The sequence below is a fragment of the Macaca mulatta genome, chromosome 8 (genome assembly GCF_049350105.2).
Source record: "Macaca mulatta isolate MMU2019108-1 chromosome 8, T2T-MMU8v2.0, whole genome shotgun sequence".
Taxonomy (NCBI): Eukaryota; Metazoa; Chordata; class Mammalia; order Primates; family Cercopithecidae; genus Macaca; species Macaca mulatta.
The window spans coordinates 151,572,873-151,592,790 of NC_133413.1; the positions used below are offsets into that span (position 1 = coordinate 151,572,873).

The 19,918-nt window shown below is 49.7% G+C and overlaps 1 protein-coding gene and 1 long non-coding RNA gene across 3 annotated transcripts in view; one reads left to right on the forward strand and one right to left on the reverse strand.

Annotated features, from left to right (window-relative positions):
- Positions 1-19,918, reverse strand: part of SLC45A4 (solute carrier family 45 member 4) — a 99,047-nt gene that overhangs the window by 25,561 nt on the left and 53,568 nt on the right. The gene's annotated exons all lie outside the window — the stretch shown is intronic.
- Positions 2,887-8,049, forward strand: LOC144330879 (uncharacterized). Its single transcript, XR_013397474.1, has 2 exons — positions 2,887-2,991; positions 5,064-8,049. It is a non-coding gene; the product is annotated as an uncharacterized LOC144330879 (long non-coding RNA).

A 19,918-nucleotide genomic window follows, 5' to 3' on the forward strand; every position in this document is an offset into this window, starting at 1 on the left:
ACGGCTCCCAGGTGAGTGCTCACGAGATGCAAGGTGAACCCACGCCCTCAACAGCTCCCAGGTGAGCGAGCTGCAAGGTCAACACACACATTCAGTGGCTCCCAGGTGAGCGCTCACGAGCTGCAAGGTCAACACACACATTCAGTGGCTCCCAGGTGAGCGCTCACTAGATGCAACGTGAACACACGCCCTCAACGGCTCCCAGGTGAGCAAGCTGCAAGGTCAACACACACATTCAGTGGCTCCCAGGTGAGCGCTCACTAGATGCAACGTGAACACATGCCCTCAACGGCTCCCAGGTGAGTGCTCACGAGCTGCAAGGTGAACACACACACTCAGTGGCTCCCAGGTAAGCGCCTCACGACCAGCTTGGGCTGGACTGGCGTCTCCTTTCAGTGGCTGCCACTTTCCGTGGTGCAGACGCTACCACCCCGCCCAATCTCAAGCTGCTGAGGTGACGTCACTGAACGGGAGTCGAGAGGAGCGGCAGCCAGTGCTGAGAAGCACCTGTGCCCTGCAGGTACGGCAGGCAGACACACCGAGGCGAAAGGGAGTCGGGCAACAGGAAGTGCTAAGTGCGCGTTAACTCTGCTAACCTAAATCAACTGTAAGCACGTAACTTTTCCACAATGCATGTGTTTAACGATCAGCCCACAAAGTTTTTGAAAATTTAAGTTGGCTCTCAGGAGCCAGTACGAGCTGGTTCCAGCACACAGCTGGGCTGCAGACATTTGTTCATTATACCCCGCCTCCTGCCACACACTGGTTTAGAAGTGGTTTGAGAATGCTATTAAGTTAAAACTAGCAAGCTTGTGGAAATTAAGGAAAAAATGAATTCTTACTGATGGTTATTATTACGGTTTCTCAATAAAGATCTCGGGTATTTAAAAATTAAACAAAAACAAAAACAAAAAAAACCAGCCAGGTGCGGTGGCTCACACCTGTAATCCCAGCACTTTAGGAGGCTGAGGAAGATCACTTGAGGCCAGGAGTTCGAGACCAGCCTGGCCAACATGGTAAAACGCCATCTGCAGTAAAAACAGAAAACAATTAGCCAGGCACGGTGGCAGACGCCTGTAATCCCAGCTACTTGGGAGACTAAGACACAAGCATCACTCGAACCCAGGAGGCAGAGGTTGCAGTGAGCCAGGAGTGCGCCACTGCACTCCAATCTGGGCAACATAGGCTGTCTCACGATAAACAAACAAATAAATAAGAAAATGAAATAAAAAACCCTCTAACAATATCTCTCTTTATGACACTTCTGCCCAAGATGGCATGCCCCTGGGAAACGACTGTGGAGTGTGGCACCCGTTTTGCTCTGCTCTTTTCCCTGGTGTGGGGCCTTGGCTAGGCAGGTCGAGTGGGTCTGTGGCTGGGCCTGATTCTGGGCTGAGCTGGCCTTCAGAGGCCGGCACTATGGCACCATGGTTGAGTGGAGGCTGATTCTGAGTCTGAATCCCAGCTCCACCATCGACTAGCTCTGTTGAGTGTCCGTTTCCTGATCTGCAGAAATCTGTAAACATCATCACTGGGCTTTTATGAGAACTGAGTCATCCTGAACAGCTCGCTGTCCGCATAAACCATTAGTGAATCATCGCCAACATCGGGGCCTGCATTGCTCACCTGAGTGGGGACTTCTCTATGTCCACTGAGGCCTAATTCACATCTCGTCCCTCGGAAACCTCAGCCCTGGCCTGATGGTGCTGGTGGAGGGCATCCTGGTTTGAAGGAAAGGGTGGCTCCAATTCAGATTCTTCATTCGCCGTCAGGACCTCAAGGAGGTCACTTTTCCCTTTGGAGCCCTGGTTTCTAGAGACAGAGAGGCCACCTCCTCGTGGGCCTAGCCTGGGCTCTTCCCAGGACTGAAAGGTGCGGGGTGGGCTCCCCGGCCAGTGTTGAAGAGGGGCATCCGTGTTTGTTCCCTGCTCGTGGCTGGCGATTTGAACCCTATTTGCTATCCCATTTTGACATTTCCCTTTCTTGTTACTATATTTAGCATCTTTCTACCCAAACAGGGTCTTGGGTGGCCTGGCTTCCCCAAAAGAACTCCGTGTGCACCAGCAAAGGGTCCAGAGGTGGACAGGGAGTGTATAACTTGCCAGCTTGAATCTACCCCAGGTCCTGATGCAGACTGCCTGCCCTGGGATATTCTCCTGTGCGCAGCCAGGAGAGGGCCCTTAGACCCTGCCATGGCTGTGGTGGTGGCCTGAGATGACCTCCCTGATAACTACACTAATGACAACAGGCCTCGGAGAGGTCTTGCACTGGCACAGGAAAGCTGGATGCAGCTCACCTCCACACTCTGCTCCGGCCCCTCCTCCCAGCACAGCTGGGCTCCGGCGGGACTCGACCTCCCCGGACTGCGTCACTGTGAGCTTTTGCTCCCCAGCCTGGAACGGCCTTCCCCCTTGGTGACCATGATACCGGCTGTTTAAATGTGTGTCCCTGCGCTGGTCTGCCTTCCCTGAGGACAGAAAAGCGCCTGCTACCTCGCAGGTTCTCGGCAGGCACTCTGCAAACCAAAACTGACTTTCCCAGCACTGAGTTTGTTGCTTCATCTCCTAGTGAAGATGCAGGTGACCACACTCAGCTCTCTACCCACAGGAGCCATGGCTGGGCTTGTTAAGGCTTGTCCAGGATTGTCACACTCTGAAGTCCCTGATCCACAGCAGCAGCAGTGCTGAAAAGCAGGGGATATGAAACCAACAGGGAACAGCACTGACTGCTCAAATGCCGCCCGCTTCTTCATGCAGGTGAAGCAATTTAAATGCATGAGACACACAGGCGGCTCCATTTATAAATCATGAGTGTCAGGTTACTGTGAGGGGCACTTCAACCCAGGGCACAGCCGGTGTGTCCACAGAGTGCACTTCCGGTGCGGCTGCAGTTAAACCATGCTCGGCTGTCACGGAGGAGGACGTATTCGTATTCTGAAGAATATGAAGGACCAAAGACCCTCTGTGAACCCCACAACGATTATAACGTAAAGTAAGCTTATAAGAACTGGTGAATTATCCGAAGAAAACAAAAAGCCACAGGGAGCCAGGCTGGCCTTGGGCTTGGCAGAGAATGGGGAAGCGTTTCAGAGCTTAGGTCTCAGGTCCTGGGTTTACGGAAGAGGAAGAGAGGGGCAGGCATTACACAAAACTGCTAGTAGGTCAAAAACAAAAGAAACCTCGCCATCAAAACATGGGCAGCAATTCTCATTAGTCACGTTCTCAAATGAAAAATGTAAGCGTGTGCATGTTCAAAAAGTTAAATAAACAACTGGATTGAAATGTGCAAAACATTAAGAATTGGCTGGGCGTGGTGGGCTCATGCCTGCAATCTCAGCACTTGGGGAGGCTGAGGTGAGCGGATCACCTGAGGTCAGGAGTTCGAGATCAGCCTGGCCAACATGGTGAAATCCCATCTCTACTGAAAATATAAAAAATTAGCCGGGTGTGGTGGTGTGTGCCTGTAATCCTGGCTACTCAGAAGGCTGAGGTAGGAGAATCACTTGAACCCGGGAGGTGGAGGTTAGAGTGAGCCAAGATCGTGCCACTGCACTCCAGCCTGGGTGACAGGGTGAGACTCCGTCTCAAAAACAAAAACAAAAACATTACAGTCAGTGCCTGGATTCTCCCCTGCCTGAGTAGAGCCTGCAGTGCCGACTGTCCCTGATGACTTTCATCCCTAACACAAAAGTCCAGGCACTGGCTTCCCAAGCCATATTTAACTCAACATGCGGACATCCAGAGAAAGCTGTCCCCAGACTTTCCCGCTCACCCAGCCCTGACTGCCCTCACACTGGAACTCAAACTCTCAGTTTCCCCGAAGTCTTCCATTGTGTAACACATCTATACCTAAATCCTCTGGTATTAAGTGTCTAACAGTTACTTCCAATTCAACATTTAATGTTTCTGTGACGTTCCCAAGTCGTGTATAAGCTAGAAAATATGTCTACACATCCAAGCCCATGCTTCACTTTAAAAAGGGGGCGAACAACCTATTCTGCACCCAAAGACAAATCCTATTAACTTACTACTCACATAATCACACGTGTACGTATCTTCTGTAACATCTAAATAGTCCGTTTTTTTAAATGACAAAATGACCATCATCTGGGAAGCATCTTGCTGGTGGACACATTGCATACTAATTGCTTTTAAGGGCAAAGTAACTGCCGTATTTATTCTAAAACTTCCTTTCACAAAAAGCCCACGTATTTCCGTACTTTAACTTTATTTTGATACATGTTTAAGGGAAATATTAAACATTTATGGAGTAATTCCTTTGAGAACAGTGCACCCTTCCTCAGAGAGTCACTGGGCGGTGCCCAGTGGATGAGGGTGCAGAGGGCTGGCCACAGACAGCACTAACACATGGCCCCACAGATTAACACGAACCTCCATCGGTCCCTGAGCTAGCTGGTATCTAGTCCTATCGGTTCAAACATATTTGTGATGTTTTGTTAATATTTAATTTCCTTTTGGCTTTTGTTAAATGATCATTTTTCTGCAGAAATAATTGAATTTTTTGGTCTTAATTCAAATGTCTATGGTTCATGTTCTAAGATTTTGAAAATTATAGTCATCTAGTAAGTTTGGAAATTGCCAAAATATGATATATTGTTTACCATAAAGGATTTAAAAACTGTTACTTTACCACTGCTCATATGCACAATATTGAAAAAGGGCAGAATTGCTCAGGTTTCTCTGTAAATCACCTTCCTGGAGTGGCATGTAAGGCCTCCTGTGATATGGTCCTTCCCTGCCTGTCACACCACTCTGCACTGAGCTCACACACTTCTGCCATGCTAGACTAGTCACCATTTCCATAAATGCCACGGTCTCCCCACTACACCACAGCCCAGACTGTGCCCAGGGCCACCCTTACTTCACGGACCCCTACTCACCCCTGCAACTTGGAGACAGCGCCCCCTGGCTTCCAGCCCCTCTTTCTGTCTGCATGGCGCTGGGTGTCCGTCTGCCTTGTTCCCCTGCACTCCATGCTTACCTTTAGAAGCGAGCAGCTAATGCCTTGTATTTTAACTGTCCTTCCTAATATTTCTCCTCCAGCAAAAATCACAACCCTCACCCCAAAGCCACACGGTGTCCCTCACCGCCGCCCTCCATGCCTTCCCGGACGTGGCGCTCCATGATCCCTGGAGCGAGTGCACAGCAGGCCAGTATCTCCTCTCAGCACGCTTCTCACCTCACCGAACTGGGAGCGCCAGGTCACGTGCTCGTGTCTCCAAGTGAGCTGGAGGCCTCGGGCTGCCCGTTTCACCTCCAGCCCTGGGCACGATGCCCAGCACCTAGCAGGTAGGTGCTCCGTAAGTACTTGATGAAAGAATAATAGGCGTGTAACTCTTTGGGAAAAATTACCATAGTTGACATTTTATTGTTTAAAAAATACAATGATCTGAAATGCAAGGAAATCCAGGCTTCCAGTCTAAACAAAACATCCTTGCACAAGAAGTTTTTCAACTATTTTGGTCAAGATCTCTGGAATGCTGTCCAGCCCACATACATGGTTCTCCCTCTGGTGTGCAGCTAGCTGGCCACAGGCCACCTGTGCTGCACCGTGGATGCCTAGGACACCGGGGCAGCAGATGCCTGCCCAAGTCTCCAAACCCTCTCCCACTGGACTAGAGTGGGCAGTCGCAGCTCCAAGCCTGGGCCTGTGTCACCATCAAGCTTTAAGCCTCCAGTCAGCAGGAAATGCAACTTTTAGCTTTGTCAAGTCGTTCAATTTTTTTCACATTTATATTGTGATCAAACAACACAACATCGAATTTACCTTTTTAATCACTGTAAGTGCACAGCTCAGGGGCAGCAAGTACCCTTAGACTGCTGTGCAACCATCACCACCACTCACCCCAGAGCAATGTCATCTTCCCAAACTGAAACTCTGTCCCCACGAAACATGCACTCCTCTCTCCTCCTCCAGCCTCCACCATTCTGCTTTCTGTCTCTATGAATCTGACACTTCTAGGGCCCTCCTAGGAGTGGAATCACACAGCTTTTCACTGAGTCTATCCAGCTATGGCCATTCACAGTCTCCCCGACCACCGCATCTCCCCTGGCCCCTGGAGGGCAGTAGGCACCAAGCTCTCCAGCTTCATCCAACATCCACCACCCTCTCCCTACAGAGACACTGCTCACTCTGTAACTTCTAAGAGCCCTTGAGTATAGAGTTATTTAGCACCCTCCCCAATACCAGGCATGATACTAGACGTGGGGTGCCTGCACCCACAGTATAGCTGCCAGGAGGCCGGCGGGGGGCAGAGCAGGCTGCCCTGCCCTGAGGAGCTGCAGACACGCAGCCCCATGAAAGCCCAGGCTGTGGGAGGTGCTATGAAGGACGCCTGGGAAACCCCAGTGCAAGGTACTCTTCTAGTAAAGTCTCCCCAGGTTCCTCAACAGCAGTTTCCAGCTCATCCGAGTTAGTATGGGGAGGAAAGAACCATCAGACCAGAAGCATGACGGAGAAAATCTCAACCACCCGGATGCTATGAGCCAGGGCTGCTGCCTGGGCCACGTGGTGAATTTCTGCAGGGTCCACTCTAGTCCCCAGATGCCTGCTGTGACAAAGCCCTGCTGGGTGACCCCCGTGACTGGGGCAAACATGTCCCTTAGGAATTATTCCTGCCAGAAAGGAAACTGTTTAGGGTTAGCTAGGTGCTGAGTGTGGTTTTTCAAAATCGGAAAACAAACCAAGAGTGTGGTATCTGCAGACACCCCTGGGTCACTGGGTGTTTTCAGACAAAACAAAATAGGTTTACTGAACCCCTTTCAGAGTGTCATCACACGCACAGGAACTTCCGGAAAGGCATCGAGTGTATCTGAACTGCAGAAGTGCACTATTAAAATACTTGCCAACCTCCCAGGCAAGGGAATTGCAACACAACTCAGCTTCCAAGTTTCACACAGTTGCCCAGTTAGATACGTCCTGCAGAAAGAAAGTAACCAACTGCTTAGTCACCTGCTTAGCAAAGTGCGTGCTTACTCCAGGAGGGTGCAGGAGCAAAGCACACACACACGCACACACACGCACACGCACACGCACGCACACAGCATCGTGAGGTGCATTTTCACCTGAACACAGTAGGAATGTCTCTCAATTCTTGCCAAAGATGTGTTTTCAGGTGGATTTCAACACTAAGCCATCGTCAGTTGCATAAGAAGGCTCCCAGTTTTAGAGGCAACATGCTGAGTTCCTAAGAAGGGCTTGGCTCATGAGACTGGGCTCTGGAGGGCATGGCCTCTGCAGGTGACTCAGTGTGGGGCTGAGGCCTAGTCATCTCTGCACACCTGCTCCCACCAGCACCCGGCATCAAATGGTCAGGGCCCCACACAACTCAGGGAGTGGAGGGAAGTGACCAGCACTTCATGTATTTTTTTAAACTTCCAGTGTTTTGTGTGAGGCAGGCTTTTAAAGAGTAGACTTTTCCCAGAGGAAGAAAAGGCGAGCTTCAAGCTACAACAAACCGTATCCTAGGAATCTCGATTCACACGGAACGACAATGAAGAATGGAAAGTCTGGTGTTTTAAACAAATGGACAAATATAAAGTGAGCATAGCTTTAGTCATCACGCCCAGCCTCCTGAATGAGACGGACAAGAATAAACCTGACTTCCCCCACAAATAAATCTGCAGACTTCACTTCTTCATTCTCAGATGCTCTATTGCTCATGATCTTTGTCGAGTGGAGAGAAGTTAGGCTCTCACGTTAATCTAGTTCTAACTCATGAGTCAAACTGAGACTGCAACAAAGAACGCCCCTTTTTTCTTTTACATGATTTTCCTTTTCCCTTGAGTATACTTCCTGAACCAAGAAGAAAACAATCAACAGGAGGGGAGACGGGACTTTTCCTTCCCAAGGGAAAACGGCTACATGGGAACAACACACCCCAGCGGGAAGGGTGCTCCGACGGAACTGAGCGTGACTCAGAGACGGGGCTGGCTCCCAAAGGGCTCCGGAGAGCCTGGTTCCACAACGTGCCTTTTGGCCCAGTGGTGGGGACGGTGCCTGTCGTCCCAGCACTCTGGGAGGCTGAGGTGAAAGGATCGCTTGAGATTGCTTGAGCCTGGTAGGTCGAGGCTGTAGTGAGCCGTGATCACACAACCGCACTCCAGCCTGGGCAACAGAGCGAGACCCTGTCTCAAAAATAAATAAGTAAAATGAGAAACTGGCTGCCCGACACTGTGATTGGATCCCAGCTCTGAGACGCCACACGCATCGCCTGCCGTGCTGCAGGGGAGACGCGCGTGGATGTGCAGAGCGGGGCCTGCAGGATGCTTCCCAGAGCCCTCCTCTGCCCTCCAGACCATCCTGCGAGGGCAGCCGGGGGCAGACGCCCGGATCCATGGGACGGGGAGGATCTTCCTGGGTCTCAACTAACATCGGGGCCACTTCACACCCTTCCCCTCTCCCCACTTCGGGGTGGTGCTGCGGGCCTACGGGCACCGGTTTGTGGGTGTGTTCTCAACTCCTTTACTCTGAGCCTGGGGCTAAGAATGTACATATCTGTAAAAGTCTCCTCCAGAAGCGCATCATTCAATAAATGGTGTGGAAATGTAGTGCACAACACACACAGCTTCACAAACAGGCCAGGCTGCAGTGAGCAGTGGCTCTGCGGGCAGGCGGAGGAGCAGCACAGCCAGGAGGGCGCCGCGCAGCACAGCCAAGGAGGGCGACAGACGGTTCATGGGCAACGTGGTGGACGCAGAACCAGGGGCTTTATCTGCACTGTTGTTCTCCAAGAGCTGCTCTGGGGACAGTGGCGAGGTCCAAGGACGCTTGCCTGGGGTGCAACTGTGTAGAAGCTGGGGATGCTGCTGCCTTTGGAGAAGGGAGATGGGAGCCTGGGGGACAGGAGTGGATGGAAACCTTGCAGTCTGCCCTATGGTAACTTCTCAACTCTGAACTTGGTGAAGGCACTGTCCATTTAAGAAAGTAGAATTTATATTTTAAAAACAGTTCCTTTGCATCCTTTACAACACAGTCAAAGAAAAAAAAAGAGAAAGAAAAACAGCTTCCCTTTTGGGTGAGGGTCTGTGAACCGCTGGTGGGCTGGCTCTGTGGGGCAGGACCTGCTCACGGGATGGTGCTGACAGGGCCCTCTGGGGACAGGTGGGCTACCTCTCCCTTCACAGCCAGCCAGCAGTCCGGGCACCCCCACCGCCTTCTGTGCCACCTCCAAGCCTCTCCTCCCAGGCCTGGGAGCCCAGCAATCCCCGCAGCGCTAGGAGGGAGCACTGCTTCTGCACTAGAGCACCTTCAGAAGAGGAGGTGGCTGTGTGGAATCAAGGATTCAGGTCCCACCCTGGCCAGGAAGAAGGGGGCGCAGGGCCATTCCTGCCGGGACAGAGATGGCCACTGTGAAGTCATGGTGCATACAGGGACAAGACAAGGGAGTGTGCGGTGGCCTTCGCATGGACAGCGGACCGCCCGAATCTCCAGGTCAGACAGAAAAGAGCGAGTGGGCAGTCCTCCTTGTGGCCGGGAGCCTGTCCTCAAGCTCCCGGCACAGATGAGATGAAAAGGGAAGCGCATCCCGCCAAGTGCGGCCATCATTATATGCACATTTAGCTGAGATCACGGGACAACTGGCAACTGAAAATAAAAACCCACAGACTCAAACTTCACCATAAAAGGAAAACAAAATCCTGCACAACTAACAGTGACGACCAGGACGATGACCGAAAGGCCCAGAGTCTTCTAAATAATCCAGCTCATGTGACAGATAGAATTTAAGAAATAAAAGTAAGTAAGTACTGGAATCATCATGATTTTTACATTTCTTAAACCTGGGTATCTAACAAGCCAGGCCCAAGTGACCTCCGCAGCGGGAATGAACGTGGCTCCTGGCTGTGACAATTCTACATCGTTCTCCCACAGAGGATGTTTAGACCAGTGCGGGAAGTGCTGCGATTAGCAATGCAGGCTCCAGTATCAGACAGAACACCATACTCCCCCATTATCAAGAACAGGCAAGAGAGCGCTGGGAAAAAGAACCTGAGGGTCTCATGAGAATACAAAGTTGCTTGGTTGGTTGCTTGCCGCAGCTCCCGTGGTACATCGATGAGTGCCCCAGATAACAAGCCCACACTGACCCTGGACAAGTCGCTGAGCCAAACTCCTCCATTAGGCAGCTTGCCACTCCCTGCTCTCACTCACAGGCTGCTGGGAAGAGAGCCGGCAGATATTGTCTTCCACGAGCACCTCAATGCACAGGCCCGAGACTGGAGGCCACGTGTCGGGGGAGCCCACCCACCACCATCCTGGGTTTATACGAACACCGAAGGAAGCTGAATGTGGACCTGAATGTGGATCCCAGGCCAGGAAATGTGGCAGGAGGCTGTAGAATCTCACAAGAGGAGACAGGATTTTCAAAGCTAAGCCAGCCCATGTGCAGTAGGGAGCCAGCAGGGCCAGGACCCGTCTATCGGGTGGTGACAGAGGCTCCACCTCCAAGGCTTTGCTGGGAGCCACAGAAAAACCTGCTAGCGTTGGGAGTGTTACTCCTGCTCTGGGGTCCCTCCACACACTGTCAGACCCCCTCTGAGCACCACCTTGCAGCAACCTGTTTCCACGACTGTTCTCCCCACTGGGCTGCCAGAAGGTCAGGGGACCCTATGTCTGCCTTCTGTGTCCCAAGACACCGCATGTGGCTCAGCAGGTCCTCCAATGTGGGGGTGAGAGCGAGGCGTGAGCGAGCCTACACGGTGGTGTGGGGACGTGACCGAGGGCAGCTCCGCCAGGTGCACAGTCCCCCGCTGCGGCAAGCACGGAAGCGCAATGGCATCTGTGTCAATGGCGCTTTTATTCCCACAAACTAGAAAGGGTTTTTAAGAACAGGAAAACCCATTCCTTCCACTGTCAGAAAAACAGAACCACTTGCCATCAACCATACTAACACTGAAATGATATTTGCCAGAAACTTTGCGAGATTTAAATACAGGCCGGGTACAGTGGCTCACACCTACCATCTCAGCACTTTGGGAGGCCGAGACAGTAGGATGGCTTGAGCCTGGGAGGTCACGGTTGCAGTGAGCCGTAATCGCACCACTGTGCTCCAGCCTGGGCGACAGAGACCTGTCTCAAAAATAAATTTAAATACAGCTGACCCTTGAACAATGTGAGTTTGAACTGTACCGGTCACTTACACAGATTTTCTCCCGCCTCTGCCACCCAAGACAGCAAGACCCACCCCTGTTCCTCCTCAGCCTACTCAACATGAAGATGAGGATGAAGGCCTTTATGACGGTCCGCTTCCACATAACGAATAGGAAATACATTGCTCTTCTTTATACTGTTCTTAGCTCTGTTTTCTTCAGGTTACTTGGCTGTAAACATACACCACATAGAACATAGAAGGGATGTGTTGACTGCCTGCTTACATGATTGGTAAGGCTTCCAGTCAGGAAGCTATCGGTAGTCAGGTTTTAGGGGAAGTCAAAAGATACACATGGATTTTTGACTGCACGGGGAGTCAGCACCCCTAACCCGACTTGCTTAAGGGTCAGCTGTATACCCAATTGCCCTCCCAATCAACTCGGCTACTTGGGAGACTGCCCCTGATTCTTCACGGTGCGCTCCGCCCGTCCTGAGGTCACAGGAGGTTCTGTCTTGGCCACAGTGCTGACTGGTAACACCTGGGTTTGAAAGGCCTCCTCCCTACCCTGCCTGCAGGAGGTTCCCCTGTGCCTCCTCCAAGTGAGCAGCTCCAGATGGAGTCCAGCCATGCCTGGGCCGGAGGCAGAATGGCCTCTAGCCTCCTCTGGAATATAATGCATCAGCTTCTGGCCGGTGGTCATGTGAGGCGCCTAAGGCATGTCAATTTCCCCTTCATCAGCAAGTCATTCCTTCATTCCCGCAAGCCTCTGTTCCATGCTGGGCATGGTTTGGAACAAAGGTGAGTCGGACCTGGTCCTTAGGGGATGCACCGTCTAGGAGGGAGAGGGCATCCTGCAGGAACAAGGGGTGGAAAGACAGGGCTGCAGGGGGTCCTGGAGCAACGTGAACACTGAAGAGATGCGCACACTGTGGAGTGTGTTGAGTGGGAGCATGCAGCGGGGCCAGGACAGGCGGACGTGAGCAGTAAACAGCTGCAGAGACAAGTCTGGCCTGGAGATAGATGGGCTGTGTTTCATCAAATCCAACACAGCACCATTTTTGAAAGCATTGCTCTCTCAAACGTACTGAGTGTGACAGACCCTGGAGTTGTCCAGTGTGACACCGATGGGGCTCAGGACAGGACACACACAGGAAAAGAGTGAGGGAAGGCAGAGCTGGAAGCCAGGCCCACTCAGTCCTGTGCGATGGAGACAGGGCCAGCACCAGGGCCCAGAAAACCTCGAGTCTGGAAATGAGGACATCCCTGTGCATTCAGCAAGAAGACATGTGGGGGTTGGGGGGGAGGTGGAGGCTGGGCTGTACTGGGGTGCAATGAATGGGGTGCAAACTGAACCACTGAGTGACTTTTCAACACTCAGTGCGAGGGAGGCCCTCGATGAAAGTTACCAAGGCTGGTGACTAGGAACCCAAGTGGAGAAAAAAAATAAATAATGACAGTAATAACAGCTAAAATTACAGGCTCTGTTCTAAGCACATCATATGTGTTAACTCTGCACACGCTTCCAGAACAAACGAGATGCTGGTATCTGCAGAGACAAGTAAGGCTGCACACATGGAAAACGATCGATTTTTGGATTCTCCGAGAGGAGCCAACATTGGGTTGTTGGCTGCTGCTACCTCCACCACCACCGTTTTGGGGAGGGACAGGAAATTTCTGTCACTTGAGCAAATAATGGAAATGAAAGAGAAACCAGAAACAGGACTTGAATCATCATCATAAAGGAAAGTGTTAATTCATCACTAAACGAACAATGGGCCTTCCGCTCTTCTGTCCAGGGTTCCCAGAGCCCCCCTTACTGCTTGCCTCCCCCAGGGCTGACCCAGGGGGCAGCCTGGAGAATCCCAGAGCATCAGGGTCTCCCAGGAGACCCCAAAAAGTTGGTCTCAGCATCACGAGCACACCAAAGTCACCTGATGGCAGACAGCTCCCAACCTGTCACTCAGAGAAAGCTGGACCCTTAGAGCCAGATGGGACTCACAGACCCTCAGCGTGTCCCAACCCCACTGTGTGTGGTGCAAGGACTCCAGGGAGGCCACATGGGAGGAAGTAAGAGGAAGCAACGGAACCTAAAGACCAGCCTTCAGGCCAGGAATCAAGGGCAGGGGGAAGGGAGGGGCCTCCCAGGGGCGGCAGAATTGTCTGCCGGGGGGAAGGGAGGGGCCTCCCAGGGGCAGCAGCACTGTCTGCCAGCAGCATCACAGGCAGTGTCACCACTGACGTCTGCAGAAGACGGCACACTGCCTGGAGTAAGGATGGTGCAGGGTGAATCACTTTAGGAAACTGCCATCAAGGGCCACCGCACACACACAGGCATCAGCTGGCTGCTCCTAGATTTCGAACAACTCCTCTACTGATTCTGCTGATGGCAGAGATGGAGCTAATTTGCTTCTCACAGCTTCCAGTTTGCTGATTTCCAAAGGGAAAGTTTTCTCTGGGGAAGAGAGAAAGGGCAGACTTGCTATTGCTTGATATTTCAAAACGAGTTATCATCTAAGGTTTTTGCTGAGATATTTATCAATACAAACATGCTTCATCTGCAGTACTTTCGTACCCCTTCTACCAAGATGAGGATTCAGACAATGGGAAAGATACCAACGCACCCTAAGTTATACAGGGGGAAGCAGTGCAGTCCAAGAGTCTGGCCACCAGAATATTCTGAGCATGTGTTCTGGTTTCCTGCTGCCGCGTAACAAACTGCACGGCATCCAGCGGCACAGAGCGACAGTTACGGCCACACAGCTCCTATGGCCGGGAATCCAGGCACAGCTCTGTGGGGTAGCTCTGGCTTAGGGCCTCTCTCAGGCTCCCGGACCGACAGCCTCGGCCCTGGGGGTGTTGGCTGAGGCCTCCTGCTCAGTTATTCGCCATATGGGTCTTTCTAAGAAAGCAGCTTGACTCATCAAAATGTGCAGGCCAAGGCAGCAACAGAGAGGATCTCCCAGCAAGGTGGAGTCACACGTTCGCATCAGACCACATTCCCTCAGTGCTGCCATATTCTATTGGTTAACAGGAATTACTCAAGGGGAGGGGATTGCACAAGGCCGTGAAAACCAGGGGATGAAGGTCACCGGGGTCACACAGAGGGTATCTCAGGGGTCTCTTACAGTCTCTTGATATTCCTCCCTGACCCCTCTGCGTACCAGCAATTTTATTTATTAGAAATGAAGCCATTTCTAATAAATGATTTTATTAGGAAAAAAAGTCTAAAAAAAACCAATGCTCTAGGCTCGACCTTAAACTAGAAAAAGTAGTCAGTTGTGGTGGTACACACCTGCAATCCCAGCTACTCAGGAGGCTGAGGCAGGAGGATCTCCTGAGCCCAGGAGTTTCAGTCCAGCCAGCCTGGGCAACACAGTGAGACCCCATCTAATAATAGAAAAATAATAAACTAGAAAAATGGCAAATTAAAAAAACCAGTAAGCAGAAGAAAACAAAATGAATATAAGAGCATAAATTAACAGAATAGAAATGAACAACAGAAGAAAAAACCGAATGAAGCTGAAAGCAGAGTCTTTGAAAAGACCAGCAAAATTGATAAACCTTTAACCAGACTGATCAAATTACCAATATCAGGAAAGAAGGAACACCAATACAGGTCTTATAATTAAAAGTTACTGGAACTACTAAGTGAGTCTGGCAAGATTGCAAGGTATAAGGTCAATATATAAAAATCAGTTATACTACTCTACAGAACGATGAAGAACCAGAAGTGGAAATTAAGGCAGTACCATTTACAATAACATGATACAATGAAATACTTCAAGTATGTGACAGACCTACATACTGAAAATTACGAGACATTCCTAGGAGAAATTAAAGACTTAAATGTATCGAGAAGATCTATTATGTTCATGGATTGAAGGACTCAAAATTAAGATGTCAATTCTCTACAGATTCAACGCAATCCCAGTAAAAATCCAGCAGGCTTCTTGTAGAAATTGATAATTCTAAAATTTATATGGAAATGTGAAAGACCTACAACAGCCAAAACAAGTTTTCTTTTTCTTTTTTAGAAATGAGGTCTTGCTGTGTTGCCTGGGCTGGTCTCGAACGCCTGAGTTCAACCAATCTTCCTGCCTTGGCCTCCCAAAGTGCTGGTATTACAGGTGTGAGTCACCATGCCTGGCCAAAAACAAGTTTCAAAAGGTAGGTATATTTCCTAATTTCAAGATGCACCATAAAACTACAGAAATTAATCAATTGTATCAAGAACAGACTCATAGATCCAAGGAACAGAACAGTGCCTAGAAACAGATTCACAATATAGGTGGTCAGTTAATGCCAACAGGGGCGCCATGGATTTCAATGGGAAAGGACAGCCTTTTTACACATGGTGCTGGAACAACTCAATTTCCACGTGCCAGATGGAGGGGGAACCCCTCAACTCTTACGGTATACAAAAATGAACTCAAAATGGATCACAGACCTAGGTGAGAGAACTATTAAGGAATCTAGAAGGAAACGTAAGAGAAAATCATTAAGACTTCAGGCCCAGGAGTTGAAGCTGCAGTGAGCCATGATCACAGTACTACACTCCAGCCCAGGCAATGTAGCGAGACCCTCCAACTCTTAAAAAGACTTCAGATCAGGCAAAGAGTTCTTAATTGAAAAAGAACAAAAAAAAAATTTGATACACCAAATTTCATCAAAATTTAAAACTTTTGCTTTCTGAAAGGTATCATTAGAAAAATGACGAGGAGCCTGGCACAGTGGTTCACGCCTATAGCCCAGGCACTTTGGGACTGAGGCAGGAGAATCACTTGAGCACGGGAGTTCTAGACTAACCAGGGCAACATAATGAGACTCCATCTCCGTAAAAAATTTAAAGTATTAGCCAGGTATGGTGGTGCGTGCCTATAGTCCAAGCTACTCAGGAAGCTGAGGCGGAAGGATCGCTTGAGCCCAGGAAGGTTGAGGCTGCAGAGAGCTATGATCACACCACTGTGTTTCAGCCTGGGAAACAGAGTCCCTGTTAAAACAAAACAAAACAAAGTGGCTCACGCCTGTAACCCTAGCACTTTGGGATACCACGGTGGGAGGATCACGTAAGTCCAAGAGTTCAAGACTGGCCTGGGTGACATAGCAAAACCTTGTTTCAATAAAGTGTAAGAAAAAAAAAAAATATATATATATATACACACACACACACACACACACACACACACACACACACACACACACAGGTTAGGCATAGTAGCTCACACCTGTAATTACAGCACTTGGTGAGGCTGAGGTGGGCAGATGGCTTGAGCCCAGAAGTTTGAAACCAGCCTGGGCAACATGGTGAAACCCCATCTCTACAAAAAATACAAAAATTGGATGGGTGTGGTGGTGCACACCTGTAGTCCCAGCTATCTGGGAGGCTGAGGTGGGAGAATCAGCTGAGCCCAGGAGGTCATGGCTGCAGTAAGTTGTGATAGTGCCATGGCACTCCAGCCTGGGTGACGGAGTGAGACCCCATCTTAAAAAAAACAAAAAAAAACAAAAAAAAAACATGCAAATTAAAGCTGCAATGAGATATGGCTCACACCCACTTCAATGAATGAAGTTTAAAAAGACTGACAACACTAAGTGTTGGCGAGGATGTGGAGAAATGGGAACTCTCCTATACTGCAGTAGGAATGCAAGAGGTACCAACGCCCTGGAAAGCACTGGACCCAGCAAGCCACTCCCAGTGACTCACTCATGAGAAATGAAACACATCCACACAGGGCCTTGCAGGTCAATGTTCACAGCAGCTTTATTATCACAGCCTCCAAAATGGAAACAACCCAAATCTCTACCACCTGATGGATGAAAACAAATGACGGCACGTCCATTCAGTGGAGCACTAGTCAGCACTGAAAAGGGGCAAAGTACTGATTCATGCAGTAACATGGATGAATCTATCAGAAAAGTATTATGCTAAGTGACAAGAGCCAGACCATATGCTATGTGATTCCATTTACATTGATTCCAGAACGGGCAGCACCATGACAACAGAGGCAGGTTGGTGGTGGCTGGGGGCAGTGCAGTGGCTGATGTGGGGGGCATTGGGAGCCTTGGGGTGATGAAAATATTCTAGGTCCTAATGGCGACAGCCACACCACTGTGGATATCTCATGCCAACTGTCAAACTGCCCAGACTGGGGGAACAGTATTTCCAAATCTCTGGGTACGGACGGCAGACAACTCTTTAAAGAAACTCCCACTCCGATCAGGGAAAACTTGGGTCACTACGTTGTCCTTGTAAGTGTAATTTCAGTCAAACCTTGAGAAATAAATTGGGCCTTTTGTTGTCTGGACTCAATCTAAGCACATCTAAGAACAAACTCATTAAAGCCCTGTTCCTATCACCTGTAAAAATACCTTCTATTCACAGTTCCTACTCTCCTGCTCAACACAGACCAGGGCTTATAGTTTTACGTGAACTATGTAGTGCTTTGGGTCAATAAAGGTTACTTTCATCTGGTTAGGGTCAGTTTGCCGCAGCCTAACCACTTACTACAACTCTTCCCATTTCAGTCACCATTTCTGGAGGTTTATATGGAACAGACACCCCTGCAACTTCGGAAAGCTACCTTTAATATGCACTACATATATAGTGTAGTGAAGTACATATGCAGACAGGTCCTGGGGCTTATGACGGTTGGACCTACGATTGTTCAACTTCATGCTAATGTGAAAGCCATACACATTCACTGGAAACCGTATTTTGAGTCCTCATACACACTGGTTTTCACTTTGAGTACAGTATTCAATAAATTACATGAGATCTTCAACACTTTATTATAAAATAGGCTCTGTGTTACATTATTTTGCCCAACTATAGGCTGGTATGAGTGGTTCTTTTTTGTTTTGTTTTGTTTTGTTTTGTTTTTGAGACAGGGTCTCACTCTGTCATTCAGGCTGGAGTGCAGTGGCATGATCATGGCTCACTGCAGCCTCCATCTCCCAGGTGCAAGCAATCCTCCCACCTCAGCCTCCTGAATAGCCGTGATTACAGGTGTACACCACCACACCCAGCTAATTTTTTATTTTTTGTAGACACGGAGTTTCAGTATGTTGCCCTAGCTAGTCTTGAACTCCTGGGCTCAAGTGATCCTCCCACCTCGGCCTCCCAAAGTGTTGGGATTACAGGCATGAGCCAGCGTGCCCAGCCTGATGTGAGTGTTCTGGGCATGGTTAAGAAAGGTGAGGCTGTGCTATGACGTGCGGTGGGGTAGGTGTGTTAAACGCATTTTCAACTTAAGATATTTTCAACGATGGGTTTACTGGGACGTAGCCCCGCTGCAAGGTGAGGAGCGTCTGTATTTGTCCTCCGAAATTTTCTCAAATCTATACAAGTCTCATGTAATAATCAAAACCAAACCACGCAATGTGCTAAGCTGTATAGAAATTGAGACCCACCATCTATAAAGTATGAAAATTCCAAGGTGTTGCGGAAGCATTCAGGTTTTTAAAGCCACAATACACATCATCCGCCATAGAGAAAACTAGGGAAAAGCAGTTCCTAACGACTCTTTATCATATCAACTCATTCTCAGGAACCAGAGGTTCTAAATTTTGTATTTGTCACCACGACCAGAACTCATTGTCCAGAAACTGAAGGATGGTGCCCAATTCGTAACTCCAACCGCCTGAGCTTTGTTATGACAATGCTTTCATAACTGCCTCAGTGCCAAGTCCTTACACACTGAAGGGACAAAATAAATGTTTAGTAAAATTAGTTGCTACCCAACTTCTCCCTGGCTAAGGTCTAGTCGCAGAAGTGGTCCTTCAGTTCCATGAACACATCCAGGTCTCCCCTCCCTCGGCCTCTGGATGCGATGCCCAAGAGCCCTTGCCCTGCTCTCCATACAGGCCTGCCCACACTGACCCAGCCCGTTTCTCTCCCTCGCTGGTCGGGTCACTTTCTTTCTCGAAGTGCCCCCCTGCCACAGAGCAAAGCCCCCTAGCCCACAGATGTGGGTCCTGTCCACCCTCCATGCCCTAGGATATGATGAGCACCCAGGGAGCACAAGCAGAATAAATGTAGAGTGACACACACAGGAGAGAACGAAAGCGCGACCTGAACCCGGTCCCCTACGTCCGACTCCCCAGCCCTCCAGAAAAGAGTCCTTTAACCGTGTCTGAGCCCCAGGTCCTCTGGCCTTCTCACGAAGCCTTCTCAAAACAAGGTTTTTAAAGATCAAAAAAGACACAGGACTGCAAACGGAAAAGCACGCTGAAATGCAATAATGGAAGCACTGGAAAAGTAAGATGAGTGCTTTTTCATTAATGTATTAAGCGACACGATCGAGGGATGGACACAGTATCTCCTGTGATTTCGGTAATAATGAGCATCAGCTCCACGGCAGGGTGACAGGGAGTCGGTGCCGATGCCAGCAGGGCCGCCCCGCACACAGGGGGAGAAAACGCTACAATTTCATGCTGGAGTCAGATCCGTGCACGTAACCGAGGGAGCCGCACTGCAGCGAGGCTGAGTGAGCGCTCACGGAACAAGAAACACTTTGTTTGTACCAACAAACATCCCTAAAACCACCAAAATAAGTAGGCTTAAAAATACTTTACTGTGCAACATGTGGAATTCTAGAATAAAACTGATGCTTCTAAATTGTCTGCCTCTTACCCAGATACCTTATATGGCTAAGGGTTTGGAAAATGACAGATCTCAAAACTTCCTTAGATCATAAGGAAAACTAAACATTCTGACAAAACTTTTCGGGCCCAAGACACTCCCCGTGGGGACTCCCTACAGGGTCCCCGCTCTCTTGCCCAGTAATCTGGAAGAAACACATCTTGCAC